The sequence below is a fragment of the Lolium rigidum genome, chromosome 7 (genome assembly GCF_022539505.1).
Source record: "Lolium rigidum isolate FL_2022 chromosome 7, APGP_CSIRO_Lrig_0.1, whole genome shotgun sequence".
In the NCBI taxonomy this organism is placed as follows: Eukaryota; Viridiplantae; Streptophyta; class Magnoliopsida; order Poales; family Poaceae; genus Lolium; species Lolium rigidum.
In genome coordinates, this window is record NC_061514.1 from 258,365,822 (window position 1) to 258,377,043 (window position 11,222).

The window sequence follows — 11,222 nt, forward strand, 5'->3', positions numbered from 1 at the left end:
ACCTAGCGTGGAAAGGCTCTCGGGAAGAAGAGAGAGTAGAGGAAAAGATCAACCCGGAACGCTCGTTCCCATGGTGGCCGCCGCCGGAAAGGGAGAGCGAGCAGGTGGGGAAGGTGGGATCAGAGGTGTCGCCAGAACGGAGCGTTGGACGGCGACCGCCGGCCCTAGGGAGTCGGGAGGAGAATGGGTGCGGTGGGGTGGGCGAAGGAAGTTTTTTTCCCTTTGGGCATGGCCGTGTGGTGATGTGTCTTACGCCCAGTCAATGGACGGTCGGTTCTGGCCCATACCCATCAGATTAACACTGGCCCACCAAGGAACGGCACAAGCCCTGAGATGGCTGCGATTGCAACAGGATTATTATATACTGTAACTAATTTGGATTCCACTGAAGTAACAAAACTCCATTAATGTTTATCATATGTTCAGACCTTAGTTTCAGTAAAGCCACTCCAAACAAATTAGTTCATCTATCTATTTACTGGTGCTATGAATTTAGGTTGATGCCAATATAAGAGATGCCCAAAGTCCATTTCTTTAATCATTTTATTACCGTTCTGCAAAGCAACTGATTTTTAGGTGTACCAAACATCCATGAAGTAACTATTGAACTTCATATTATGTATTTAAAAAAATCTGACTATGAGTCAGTGATACAAATCAGCAGGTTAAGAACCATCTGGGTAACATGTGAGGCTCTGCATCCTGCAAATAATCATTTGAATTACAACATGTACTTGAAAAATAAATATATAGTACACACTTTAAGATGCATTTGAAAAAATAAGGAATAAAATAATGCACCTGCAGAAGGAAATACTAAATTGGCAGTTTGCACACCCATTGGGAAAATTTTGCAAAGCTTGCTTATCACGTTAGGACGTTAGTGTAGGACTTCAACATGCAGAAAATAAACACAAACCTGAGCCCAATCTTGGCAAGTTCGATAAAGTCACGGATGCACACATGTTTCTCAGTGCCTCGCTTCTTATATATGCAAAGCCACCAAGATTTTTGTCAAACAAAATAAATAGTGAAAATGGTATTCCAGAACAACTGATCTTCTCTCATATGTATTTCCATCTGAGAACTGGAGAAACTTGGCATGTGCCTCCAGATTTGGTTTTGTTTTCCATGCTAAATAGCAGGTCCATGGTGTCAATCTTGACTTTTTCAACACCTAAATCCATCACATATGGTTTTCTTACAATTTTACATGGAAGCCTTAAAGATCAATCATTTAAAAAAAGTACAATACTTGTTTTGTTACCCCTGCAACTCTGATGTGCTTTAAGGATAAATAAATTTCTTATGCCGGTGATTCCGCCTTTATACACCTAATTAAATCAAAGTAGACTTCTGGACATGCATCACGTTATTTTTTGAATCCTACACTTGCTTGGGTACCAAAATCCTCCATGTGCTACCAGTAAATAAAATGCACACCTAACATCAAATGAGAGGAGGCATTGAGAGTGTGACCGGGTAATCCTGGAGCAGACTAAAGGGAATAGTTCAGGTAGTGCTCGCTACATGCTAAAACAGGAAAATGATCACTTTCGTGAGTGTATACCATATGCAGCAACTCTAGCCTTGGCTCCATGGAGGATGGTGCAGGTGCGATGACAATCTCGGCGACACGCAGAGGGACAGCCTCGGAGGCTGGCCCAGGAAGTAATTGCGCCTTGGAAGGATGGTCGAGAGGTATCCTGAAGTATGGCAGCGAAAGTTCTGTCAGGGCACAGATCATACTCCAGCTCCGCAATCACATGTCAGAAATCTGAGCTACGTTTCAGGCAAGCTCGTCGACGAATTCACTCAACTCCGAACCATAGCAAATCTGGACGAAAAGAACAAGAGTCAAATTAGAGCCAACAAAGAACCCAAGTCGGCAGAGGGAAGGGGAAAAATTACCTAACCACGAGAGCCAAATCGGGGCATGAATTCGGCGTTGGGAGTGGCACCGGCGTCCTTCTTCTCTGCTTCAGCGACGCCGGCATCGTCCTCGACCCGGATATGGTGCGAGAGGGCTTCAGTGGTGGACATGCGCACGCAAGCGATAAGGTGGGCCATCCCTCGTCGTCCTTGACCAAGAAGCTATGTGGCTTCTCCATTAGCCCGGAGGAAAAGTACATCTGCTATTCCCGATGGACACCATACTCCATTTAACACACCGGTTGCCATATCACCTGGTGCGTTCATTGGCTTGGTCCGCCCGACATGATGCACTAATCACGATCATGATGGAAATGCATCTAACCCTCCATCTAAGAAACTGTGAAGAATGCCACCGTGCAATCTGTTATCACCCAACTACAGAAGGTGATGCTTACTAACCAGATATAACAACATCATTTATATATCACTACTGATATTGATATTGTAATAAACAATTGTGATGTAGGCATACCTACTATTGTGGTGTCGTCCGGTTCAACTCCGTTTGATGGACCAACTCATTTCTATCAAAACAGAGTGCCTCTTCTAACAAGGAAAATTCCGATAATAATGATAACTATGGTATTTGGTCTAAGCAGGGGTATAGATTACAAACGAGAGTTCAAGCCTTAAGCAGCTTGGGTAATGATGAACAATTGCTGCTCATATGTCACTTGTACAGTTGTACTGTGCACATAGTAATTTACATTTTTGTCCTACAGAATATAAATAATCATAGAAGAGGGATAGGGATAATGCCCCATATGAGCAAAACAAAGATGTGATATTGCAAAGGCTATGCGAGACACATCGTCAAAGAAGGCTACTGCTGTCCTTAAAGAGTGGAGAACATACTCAACCAGATACACCAATGTCAAATATTTTTTCAATAGGACTAAACACTGTTATAATGGCAACAGACGAGTTCGCGGTCATCCGACTAACTCTCACACCAACTATAGAAGGTTTTGTTTCCTAACTAAAATCATATCTAGCCTGATGAATTATATTACCAAGAATGTAACTGACGCTTGCTTAAAACTAATGCAGCCATGAACTCTATTGTTGTACAGACCTGTGCTTCTCCGTTTGATCAACCAACTGAAACTACGAAAGCTGATTGTGATTGTCTACACATAAATGATACGTACCAGATGGACTTCGTTCAAAACTGAGATTCATCGCTGCTACTTGCTCATTTTGCAAACAATTTCTATCGGGAAATGACCACGACGAAGATGCCTATGGAATACTGGAGCCCAATACCAAGACAACAGACATAGCAAATCTCATCCTCGAAAAAAAAGGATATAGAAAATCTCACGATCTCTTGCCAACTTCTTGCCTGGAATCTGTTGCTAGACACTTGTTATTTTCAGTACGCAAACATCCAATTGCACTCTCAGTTGGCATCATATAATGAAAATCTCTCAGCAAAATATTTACTTTACTCTGTTAGCAAAATATTTACTTTAGGGTGTTAATATTGCAACTTCTAACATCACATATATCTGCTAGAAAAAACAATACACATAATCACAACCTTAAAAATCATCTAGAGAAACATGAGTACAGAAGAACAAGAATGTCCGGTTGCATATTCAACCTGCAGAAAATTTAGAATAGTGCAAGAACAAAACGTGGAAATAAGCTGCCCATATAGCTGTATTCTCATGACATTATCAGAACTACACCATGAGGGTGAACAATGAAAAGTTCAGTATGCTCAAATATATGAAAGCGATGGAAAATCTGGAACTACAGTATATGAATCTATGCAATAAAAGAGAATCTGCAGTAATGTCAGATATATATAACTGAGTAAGTTGCTTGCTAAATAGTACTATATGTAGAGAAAAAACAATCAGGTTTTGAGCATCAAACAACCCTATTTGGTTACAATTGATTCATCTAATTCTAAGTAAAGGAAGCATGCATTTCATTTTCTGAGTATTAGTGCATATTGCAAAAATACTTACCAGGAATTCTATATGCCAATAATTTAGTACATGTATGGGAGTGTCCCTCACATAAGAAACACTGTGGAAACCATCAACAATCCAAGACAAGGCAACCCATATCTCACATATTGCCGACGTGAACGGAAAAATAAACCAACCATCAGCTGTGGTAGTGGTAACCTGGAGTGTATCTTAACATGTGAAATTAATTGACAGATTTGAAGCCACACGTAGAAAATATCAGAGTCATGAAAATTAGTATCAGGTTGTAGTCTCTATTTAGCACAATTTGAATCAAGATTCAGAGCACAATAAAGCTTAGATATGCACACCACTGTATTCCAGAAAAAGTATATACACATCACTCTTGTAGACAGCATTGCTTCAAGATGAGGGGTAAGGTGACGGCATAGTGAGACATGTGAAAGAGCGGTGGAATCCGGCGAGGGCTATGGATGGTCCCGTCTCACACATTTCATTGAGAAGATGAAGACTCAGCTAGGATGTTGGTATTGAATTGGGGTGTGAATAACAAAACTGAGGTGAACTGAAAATGGCCTCCAATGACAAGCATCATGTTTGGATGTTTATGTAATTGTTTTTTTTTTTACTATTTCATGTATGTAATTGGAAATCAAAATCAATGGGTAGCAACAAATTAAAAATCATGTTTGGATGTACAAACATTATAGAATCGTGTACATGTATGAAAACATGAAAATACATCGTGCATAAATTTGAATGACTACGTATCATTTTGCATACACACATGAAAATATTATGGAAATTCCTAAAAACATGAAGTTTATGTACTACCAAGTACCAACATCACATAAAAATTTATCATAAATCCAGAGCATCATTACCTGAATTTTTATTTTTTATTCCTGAATTTGCGACATACTCGACGCATTGTGTTCAGAACTGCTCACCAAATGTAGTCCTGAAAATCACGAGCTTTGGACTTGTTCGGCTGCAGTTAAACTTTGTTCATAAATGACAAAGAGGAACCAGTGGCATTTTGTAACTCGTGAGGTAAATGCAGACCTAACCTTAGACACTAATCACATGGGAAAAAGGAACGACAGAGCAGAGAAATTTGATCTGGAAACGGGCGGCCAAACTTTATATGAATAAAAGCATCCATTGATGAGCAGGGGGAAAGGCAGAGCGGAGACCTACAGCGAGCGCGATGGGCGAAGCTTGTGCTAGTCGCACGGGATTGCGGAGGCCCAGCAGAAGGAGTTGTTTGGCAGCTCGATTCAGAGGATAGCAAACTTAGACCTCATCACGAGCGTGGCAGTCGGCGGGGTGCCATAGGAGCTCGGGCCGCGGCAGGGATCCTTGGAAGCTGAGAACAGGTGGCGGCAGAACTCCTTGGATGCCAAGAAGACGTGGCGGCAGAGCTCCTTCATATACATCATAGTTAGTTCCAATTAACAGAATAACAAGAATGCACGTAAGTCTTGTGTCATGATTTATGTCAGGAACTCTGTTATGTACAGTTTACACTACCAGGACATTTATCACATAACCGTATTATATCAACCGTTGATCAAAAGACAAAGTTACTCCCTAATTTTGTAACTATAGCATGTTCAGCATCCATGAAGGTAGGATCAATTGTGCCGTCATAATTGCCATAAACCCACTACCTTAAAGTAATATAATTTCTTTTATCATAATAGTTTATAAACCATGATGTGTTCATTATGCCAAATAATGTTCTGCTATATGCAAATCATTAGTCCATTCCCATTTATCTAGTCCCATTGCTAAAGTATTCTCTTTATAAAAGGGACTTTTCCCTGATATCGATGTACCTCAATTATTTTGTCTAGCTCAGACCAACAGTATTTAAATTCCAAGAATCAGATATATTTCTATTTGGCCAAACAAAATCTTTCCCCTCCAGAACAGACTACACAGGCACTGCTTGCAACCTGCATGTATATGTCATCTGCACTGGATCGAACTGGACCATGGCTGAAGTGTTGTTGCACCTGCAAACCTGTACTTTGGCCTACAGTCAGATCAAGATTCAAAGTCGTAGCACTAATTTGGTTGTTTATGCAGCAAAAACAGAGGTAAGAGGTTGGCAGATAGGAACACACACCAACACAATGATTCAGTGCAGAAAGGCTAGTATATTATTCCATGAAAGACAATCGGATTGACCATGCCTAAATCGCGGGTACAGAAAGTCATCTATTGTTATAGCGAATTACATGTCCACGAAATGTCAAAGTCTAAATAATTGAAGGGCAAAACTCTAGTTTTCCTACTAATGGTCATGGACTTAGTCAGGTTATGAAGATAATAATCTCCACTGCCCGAATTTCCCCACCAAGCTGTGTGAAAGAAATGAGAGATGGCACTGAACCCTTTTTTATTTTCCGCTGTGAAACCCTCATTACCCTCGTTGCGGCTGCTGAGCAGGAAGGTCTTGAAGTGGATATGGCTCACCTCCTGGTACAATGGGCATGCTGGAATTTCATCCGCCTCCGCCTCTCCAATCTACACAAATCGCGGCGGTCGAACAATTGAAGCCTAGTACCATTTTTTAACCGAACAACAAATGCTCGTGAACAATCTCAGTTCGTGAATCAATGAATATTTTGATGTGTAGGGGTGAGGATTGAGGGTCTGGCTCACCTTTATCTATGTTGGGCGTAGTAGGGGAGGTTGGAGAGCATCGTCTCGTCGATGTCGAACACCACACGTCGGCGGCGCCGTCCCCAGCGCGCTCTTCAGCGGCGGCAGCGCGGGCGTAGTCAGATCCCTCGCGCGCGGCAAGCTCGAGGTTGGGGCGGTATTCACCCACGAGTCGGCGTGACGCGGGCGTAGACAGAGTCCTAGCACGCGACAAGCTCCAGATCGGAATGGTAGGAGGGCCCACCAGAATCAGAGGCGGCAATGGCGACTCGGGAAGACCGAAAGAGATAGGAAGCGGGAAGGGAGGTGGGCGGCTTGCGAGAGTGCGTCGTGCGTGGGTGTGTCCCTACCGCCGCAACTCACAAACTGCTGCTCCCAGTCGAAGCCTCAATGAGACGGCGCGCGGCGAGGCTTGTGACTTCTGAGGAACAACTCGTGGCACAGAGCCCAGAGGCGAGGCTAGGAACAGGGAGGAGATGCGGCGGGCGAGGAGAAACGGGGGCAAAACGATTTGGGGCTTTAGCAGTAGTGTCCGAAGTTTGCGGCAATGTAGCTGCAAAGTCACGCACGCATAGAAACCGACTATCTAAAAGGGACTTTAGAGCATTTTCAGCCGAGCTCAAAGCGTTCTCCAAAGCAATTTAGGGTGCGTCGGACCAAAAAATTGTTTCAGTCGCGTCCCCCAAACCTGAATTTTGTCCGACGCGTCCCGATACAGTGTCCGGCGCCCCGAGCCTGTCCCCATCCCACAGGGGATGCTCCGGGGACGCCGGACACACCGAAAAGCGAGGCGGGGAGTGACGGGGCTGACCCGTCAGCGGCACAATAAATTTTAACCTAACCGTCGCCTACCTCGCGACAGAAGTTATTGGCTTTGCAGCGACGGTGCAGTTCCCGCAGCGACCGTGCAGTTCCCGCAGAGGCGCAGCGACGCGTCCCGGCGCGCCTAGCTCTGCGTGCCGGCGTTAATGAGCGCCACCGCTCCTCCGCCTCCCTCCGGCCTATAAAAGGGCCGCCTCTCATCGTCCCTCTCACACACAAACCCTAGCGCCTCTCTCCCAAACCCTAGCCACCACCATCTCAACAAGACTCGACGCTATGTCTGGTACAGGTGGAGGCCGACCTCGCGGCCGTGGTCGTGGTCGTGGTCGTGGCAGAGCTGAACGGTCGCCGTCGCCTCCCACGCCGTCGGCTTCATCGTCAGAGATGGACGTGGAGCCGGACGTGCTGTTCGAGTTCGTCCTCGTCCTCAAGAGCGACCCGCGCGGCATCCAGAGACTGCCGGACTCCTTCGCTGACTACGTCACCGGCGACGACCGCCCGCGCACGATGCATCTGCGGGAGGCTGCGTGCGGCTACTACCGGTGGATCGTCGACGTGATCTACGACGCGCGCGATAAGATGTACCTCAACATCGGGCCGGGAGAAGTTCGCGCGACACCACGGCCTCGAAGCCGGCTTCATCCTCCTGTTCTCCTACTTCGGCGACAGGGACATGAGCGTCAAGGTCTTCGACGAGACGCGCTGCCGCCGGGACTACCACGGCGACAGCACCGACGAGGAGGACGACTGATGATGAAGAGTGTTGTTTCTTCGCAGCGAATACGTGCACGGAAGTTTCTGGATGTTCGCCTCATCGGTAGAACCAACAAGGGCACCATCATCCCGCTGGATTTTCCAGTTTGGGTGACTGGGTATGCCCTCGAGTGTTCTTTCTTAGCAGCGAACACAGGAAACCTTCGATGCACGACCTAGTTAGGTTTAGTTTTTTTGCAAAATTTTATATTTGTGTCCACCATGGTTCAAACTATGTATTAGTTTGTGGAAAACCATGTTCCAAACTGTGTCTTCGTGTAAACCACGTTCCCAATTATGTATTAGTTTGTAGAAATTGAAATAAAAATGCCAAAAAAGTATTTTAAATGTTTGGGGAGGTGGGGGACACGGCTGGGGAGCGACGTCCCCCAAACGCGGCACGAACAAAACACGTCTCCCAAACGTTCAATCCGGCGCGGTTTGGGGGATGCGGCTGAAGATGCTCTTACATTGCACGGGACCAAAGCAGGCAGCATCGGTGGAGCAAGGAGAGCTCTCCAAAACACTGGAAGCTTAAGCTCTTCGGTGATATCGCATCCTGGAAACACCAATTACACAAGTAATTAAATTATATCAAAAGGGAGATTGAATGTTAAAACGCATCACCGAGGCACTACAACGTCGTTCGGGTGACATCTATACCTAATAATAAAGGAGCTAAGGTTTCTGCCAAAATTTTCGTCCAATTTTTATTTAGACCGTTTTGCCCTCCCACCAATTTACATTTTACAGAAATGCCACCGGGAAGTGAAAACGCTTCAAAAGAAGAAACGTGCTGTGCACCTATTTCTCGTCACCGAACTGGGCCCTTCTCATCACCGAACTGAGCCGACAAAGAAAGTCACGGACGGCCGGCCCGATCGTTCGCAGAAGCGCTTGCAGGCAAGCATCGATCCAATTCATCCAAAAAATCGCTAGATATTCTATGTTAAATAGTTCCACATCGCTCCCTCACAATGATTTCCACCAGTTTATATACGTTTGAATTTGCGTGGAATATCAGCAAGGTGAATCAAAAGTAGCAACATTGGTTGGTCTGAAATCCGCTGCCTAAAAGCTGCACGGTGTTGTAATCTGAAAGGAGAACTGAAAGAGGACGTTGGTTCCTCTTCTAAAAGGACGATGTGAGATGCATGGTGATTGGAAAAGCTCTGCCGCCCAGGCTATAAAGAAAAATATCCGGCTAGAGAGAATTTGGATGAGGACCTCGAGGAGGACGGCGGAGCGCGGCTCTGGCGGAGGTAGACTGCGTCGGCCAATAGAGCATCGGCGGCGGAAGGGAAGCGCGTGCGGGGGTGCTGGTTGCGTTCGTGTGTGGAGAAAGAGGATAAAGGGATAGGGTTGGGCCGCTTCTGCTGCTGGTCTGGGGATTGCTAATTTGTTACGGTTTGGCTGATGGACCGAACAGGTTAGGCTACCTCTTTCTTCCTAAATTCCTTTTTAATTTATTTTCAGAAAAATATAAATAAAAGGGCTTGTGAGGGTCTACTTCTGGGATGACCGATTTTGCATAAATTGTTACACGACCCGACGCCTCATGCAGGCCAACATGATTTTTTTGACATGTGGCTAACATGATCTTACTTTGTGCATCTTTGGGACACATATTTTTTCCAGTTACAACACACATATATCTTTTTAGTTGAAATTACAACAATACCACCGCTTAAGCTAAAATGCTTCGTTTTCGCTCGTTGATCTCAAAAAGACGCTAGGCCGGCCATTCTCAGTCCTCCTCTCCCTTATCTCTAGCTACAGTAGAGAGAGGTGAAAAGGGAGGAGCCCCGTTTCCCTCCGTCCACCGCCGCCGGCGAGGGCGCTGGTTCCCTCTCTCTTCTCTCGTCGCTCCGGCGGCGGGGGGAGGGTGGGGGAACTCCAGCTCCCTTGGCCCGGCGTGTAGATAGATGTAGGGTAGTTTGTTTGGGTGCCGGCGCTCGGTCGGTGTCGACGCCGCCACCGCAAATAAAGTATTCCGGGCCACCGCCTCGACGGCGCTTCACGGCGGCGCCGAGGAGCCACGGACTTGTGTCTCTGCCGCTCGTCCAGGACGGCGGATGTAGGATTCCAAGGCGAGTTCTTCGAGACGTCGGCGGAGAACTCGTCGGGGGATTTTGTTCTTCAGCTTCAACCGCGCTACGTCGGTGTCTCCTCCAACGCCGCCGGGAAGCTCGAAGAAGGTGTACAGGAGCGAAGTTTCTGGCTGCTGGACGTTGCCCTTGGTGGCGGCCTCGGCAGCCGGGAGAGGATGGCGGCTCAGGAGCAGGATGGAGGTCTGACGGCGGCAGGTCTGCCGGTTTCCCCCGACTTGGTCGGTGCGAAGCGGTGGAGCTGGGGTCCGATTTGCAGCATGGGGTTGATCCCCGGTCGACGCGCCCCAACGTCAATGGCTCCTCCGCGTGCGGGGAGCTTCTCCTTCGGCTCGTAAAGCCAGACGGCGATGGTGCTGATTCGGATCCAGCGATGGGCGGAGAAGATGGTGCTTGCGGGGACTCCAAGGGGATTTTTTTGTATTTTCTTGTTGGTGGGGGTCTTTTCGCATGTGTTCCTGGACGCGTGTCCTTTCTCGTTTCTTCTGGGTGTATCCGCGTGTGTTGTATTTGCTTTGTTGTCGTAAGTTAATGAACGCGGTCTACTTCTCAAAAAAAGAACGAGAACAAAACAGATCGCTTTGTTTGGCGCGAGCCACGCGATGAGTGGTTGCCACTGGTCGACGGTTCATGCAGAAGAGGTGCGGCAGAACACGTGCGGCATGAACACCAGGCAACAGCTAGAAATTTTTTGTCATTGGTGTCAGCCATCTATATTAACTAGGTGTCATTACACATAGTTAGGAATATTTTCTGATTTTGTAGGAGGGTTAACAAAATATCATTGGTGTTAGTTGACACCATTGATTACATGCTAGCTCTACCCTGTCGGGCGAGCTTCTAGGATGTGCCATGAGAAGCATTGCCAACGTGTTATTGGAGCGTGGGCCGACACAACCCCAAACCTACCCTCCCCCGAGCTCTAGGCCCTCTCGAGGACGAGTCCTCACTACAAGAAAAGTTCTGATAGACAACGTCCCAAAATCGT

General features: G+C 46.5%; 1 long non-coding RNA gene across 1 annotated transcript; it reads right to left on the bottom strand.

The window, feature by feature from the left end:
- Positions 1 to 996: 996 nt before the first annotated feature.
- On the bottom strand, positions 997 to 6,655 carry LOC124674475. Its single transcript, XR_006993028.1, has 3 exons — positions 6,552 to 6,655; positions 1,912 to 6,413; positions 997 to 1,837 (listed from the first exon to the last, which is right to left on the bottom strand). It is a non-coding gene; the product is annotated as an uncharacterized LOC124674475 (long non-coding RNA).
- Positions 6,656 to 11,222: the final 4,567 nt, after the last annotated feature.